Source organism: Eptesicus fuscus, chromosome 21 (genome assembly GCF_027574615.1).
Source record: "Eptesicus fuscus isolate TK198812 chromosome 21, DD_ASM_mEF_20220401, whole genome shotgun sequence".
In the NCBI taxonomy this organism is placed as follows: domain Eukaryota; kingdom Metazoa; phylum Chordata; class Mammalia; order Chiroptera; family Vespertilionidae; genus Eptesicus; species Eptesicus fuscus.
The window spans coordinates 19277082-19281595 of NC_072493.1; positions in this window are offsets into that span (position 1 = coordinate 19277082).

Here is a 4514-nt window from a genome sequence, read left to right on the forward strand (position 1 = left end):
GGGCGGGGGGCGGAGGCCGGCGGGGGCGGTGCGGCGCGGGGGGCGTGCCACGTGGGTGTGGTGGGCGTGGGCGCTCCGCCCGCGGGCGTGGGTTGGTCCCGGGAGGCGGTCCCGGGCGCTCCGCACTGCCTCCCGCCGCGGTAGGAGTGTCCCCGGGTGGATGCGCTGGCGGGCGGCCGAGACCCCGCGACGTGGAATCCTAGCGGAGCCCCTCGGTGGATGCCCGCCCCCCCTCCCGCTCCTCACCCCCCGCAGGCGCCGAGAGGAAGGGTCCCCGCCTCTGGGACTCCGCCGGGTGCGGAGGGAGGCCCCGCCCGCCCCTCGGATCTTCTTGCAGCAGCGCGGCGTGGGGGTCCCGGGGGAGGGGGGCGACCTCTGCCTCAGTCTTTGTTTAGGTGACCGGGGGAGCCCCAAGCCCCAGCTCAGAGGAGGCAGCACCCCTCCCCACCCGTTCCGCCAGGGCACCGCTGGGAAAGGACCTGGAGGGGGGTGGGGAGCGGTCAGGAAGAACCGGGTGCTCGGGGGGACCTTGGGTCTTCAGAGCCCGAGGTTCCCTGGGGAACCTGCAGACAGAGATGTCTGGGCTCTCAGCCTCCCCCACCGTGTGACAAGGTCACTTCCACCTTCTGGGAGACCCCTGTCTTCCTCAGGCTCACTCTGGTCTGTTCCCACCTGTCACCCCGAAGGAGGAAGCGCCCAAGTCCCTGGGTAAAGCCTACTGTAGGCAGAATGGAAATCATGACCTGAAAACATTTCCTTGGGCAAGACAACTCCCCAGGAGGGCTCCTGGGGCCGGTTCTATTCAGGCCCTGACAATGACCTTGGGCGGGGCTCTTCCCCCCCCCCCCCCCCAGATTCCAGCCTTTTGGTGTAGATTGAATGTATTAGACCAGGTCGTCTGGGGGGGCGGGGGGGCGGGTCCTGATAGCAGTGGGGTGGGAGCTCAAGAGAATTCTGCAGTGCCTCCCCTGACCCCCTCTACCTGGGCTGGTTTGTGGTGAAGCCACGAAAGCTGCTCTGAATGATCGGAATCACCAGTGCTGACTGAGGAAGCTGCTGGGTTTGGTGGCCTCAGCTGGGGTGCACATTCCTGCTTGAAGTGCAGAACATAAACTATAGGAGGCAGCACGCTGGGGTTCTCCTTACACCCCTGGAGGCTCACCTTGGGGATAGCCTTGCCTCTCCATTTCCTCTTTTGTAAAAGCGGGTGTGAGAGGGTCAGTGGGGACAGAGTGAACTCCAACGTCCAAAACATCCAGGAGACTGTGTGTGTATGTATATACACAAGTCTGGAGCCAGCCCTTGAGAACACAGGCTGATTCTACAGTTTCCTGGCTGTGTGATGCCCAGGAAGTTCCTTAGCCTCTCTGAGCCTCCACGGCACACTGGGTGAAACTAGGATGATGCTGACCTCAGAGGGCTCCTCTGAGAATGGAATGATGGCACATAAAATGCTTAGTACCAGTGCCAGGCACAAGGTTGAAATGTTCGGTAAACAGTCATCTTTATTATTATTATTTTAAAATATATTTTATTGCTTTTTTACAGAGAGGAAGGGAGAGGATAGAGAGTTAGAAACATCGATGAGAGAGAAACATCGATCAGCTGCTTCCCGCATACCTCCTACTGGGGATGTGCCCGCAACCAAGGTACATGCCCTTGACCTGGAATCGAACCTGGGACCTTTCAGTCCGCAGGCCAACGCTCTATCCACTGAGCCAAACCGGTTAGGGCCATCTTTATTATTTTTTAAAATATTTTTATTGATTGATTTGAGAAATTTGTTGTCACTTATTTATGCATTCGTTGGTTGCCCTGACCGGAGACCGAACCTGTGACCATGGTGTAGTGGGATTGCCTTTATTATTGAACATGAAACTGTTATTATTGCATTAGAGATTCTGTCAGGCTTTCCTCAGTTCTACCCTTGTCAATAACTTCAGACCTAGTCACTGAACAAAGCAAATTATTGATGTTCTAGTGACATAATCCACGAGGCCCAGCCTGTTCTGAACTCCTCAGAGGAATCCAGGCCCCAGGAGGGTGTCTGAAGCTGCCTAACAAGAGCTTTGAAACCATGACTCATCTGTCCACGTGTGGGATGGCGTCTGCCATGGCCTTGAACTAGTGTAGACAATCCACTTGGCTCAGATAATCCGTGAATCCAAGGGAGCGTTCAGGTGGGTTAGGTTGTAGATTTGCACCCTCAAAGTGGAGACAATAGGTGATGGAGAAATGTGGTTGTAAGGACACCCCGCTTCCGGGGGCTACTGCTGCAAAGAAAGGTGCTCAGGGGAGAGGCAGGGGAGGGGCAATGGCCCCTTGTGGAGGATCAGTCATGCCTGGCAATGAGGGGCCCCCTAGGAATGATGGAAGGGCAAGCTCTCAGCCCCTCCTGCTGTGGGCGCCTCACCCCTGTGATGGGGCATGGTGTTTGGGGACAGGCTGGAGGGCAGGGTTTTTAACAGAGGGAAGCAGAGCGCGACCCAGGGTCAAGCTGTTGGCTGGGGTTGGGGGCCACTCAGAGGTGCCCTCCAGCCTTGCTCCTAAGGACCTGAAAGATGCTGCCTAGGTCGCTGCCCCCTCTGTACTTGCCTTGTCCCATCTGTGAAATGGGCAGATGGGCCTGTATGTCAGCTGGAGAGGAGACTCTGCCTTTCTGAAGGTCTCTCGGAACCTCCATTTCCTCATGGGGAAACTCGGGCTAATTTACCACCAGTCTGGAGCGGTGCAGGAAACAGTGGACCCACGCTGGCTAGTTTAGGCAGAAAAGGGCTTCGTTAAAAGAGGGTGCAGCTCTTGGGACCTCAGGAGTCACGCCCAACGCTGCGGCGTTGGCCTGGTGTCAAAACTACTGCCGTGCTTGGGCACAGACGCTGCAGCCGCCACCACCCCTGGGCCAGGACACAGGGCACCGCCATCAAGGACCACGGCTACCTCTGGACCCCGAGGGGGTGTGGCTGCCACCGCTGCAACCTCACCACAATGGATTCTACGTGGCTTTGTGTCACCAGTTTCCAATTCACCGTCAAAAATGGGTGTGTCTGCATCTGAGACAACTTGGATGGATCTTGAGAGTATTATGCTAAGTCAGCGGTCGGCAAACTCATTCGTCAACAGAGCCAAATATCGACAGTACAACGATTGAAATTTCTGTTGAGAGCCAAATTTTTTTAACTTAAACTTCTTCTAACGCCACTTCTTCAAAATAGACTCGCCCAGGGCCGTGGTATTTTGTGGAAGAGCCACACTCAAGGGGCCAAAGAGCCGCATGTGGCTCGCGAGCCGCAGTTTGCCGACCACGGTGCTAAGTGAACTTAATCAGACGGGAAAGGGCGAGAACCCTATGATTTCACTCCTATGTGGGCGACATCACAAAAACAACACATGAACAAACAAAAAAACAAACTCATAGATACAGACAACAGAGTGGTGGGTACCGGAGGGGAGGGTGGAGGGGGAGGGAGGAAGGGGAAGGTACAAAGGGGGTCACATATATGGTGACAGAAGGAGGCTAGGCTTCGGGCGGGGAGCACCCAGTTGAGTAACAGATGTTGTACTGGAAAGTCATACACCTGAAATTTATGTTATTAACCAATGTTACACCAATAAATGTAATAATAATAAAAAGAATGGGTGTGTCTGATTGGAGACACCCAGATCAGGCACTCTGCCAAAGCTGCAAGGGAGGCAGGGCAAGGGTGTTCTCAGCTCCTCGTGGGAGGCGGGCTCTGCCCCGGGAAGGGCCTATCAGATGCTGGTGGCCAAGAGAGTGACCAGCACCCCCCTCAGAAAGCAATGGGCTTGGGAAACTGCTGTGAGATTTCACACATGGGCACTCAACTCGGGGCCTGGCGCGGAGGAGGAACACATGATCACTGGTCGCCAAGGTTCATGCCGCCCACGAATCCAGCGTCAGCCGGCTGTGCTGCTTCATACTTCAGTCTGTGTGGTGTTTTTTGTTTTTTTTCCCCAGCAGGTGAAAGACAAAAGGACCTTGAAAACAGTGTGGCAGGCTGCCCTTCCAGATGCAGAGGGCTCCGGTCCCAGCGCCAGGAGGACAGGTGACTGGGTTTTTCCATTGGGCTGATGAATTGGCTGAGTCACCCTCCCTCCCCAGGCCCCGCGTGACCATGACTGAGAGCAAATAAAAAAGGACTCGCAGGTGGGGTCGAGGTGCAGATGAGCCTGGAGCCGTGGAAGCTTCCTCTCGTTGCAGGGGAGGGGAGGGGAGGGCAGGCACTGTCCCCCTCCCCAGTAACACTCCCCACTCACTAATCGTGAGTCACAGGGCCCCGGGGAGAGAAGAGCGGATCCTTCCTCATCTTTCATAGGAGCCGGCTGAGTGCCTCTGGGGTGTCAAGCCCTGCCTGTGCTGTGGGGTGCGCTGGAGAACTGGAGCTGACCAGGGCATGACCTTGGCGTTAAGGTTTACGCCTGGATGAAGGAAACCAGCTTAGAGTCCCATAATGCAGGTGCGGGGCAGGCTCTGCTAACACGTGTAATTGAGGTTC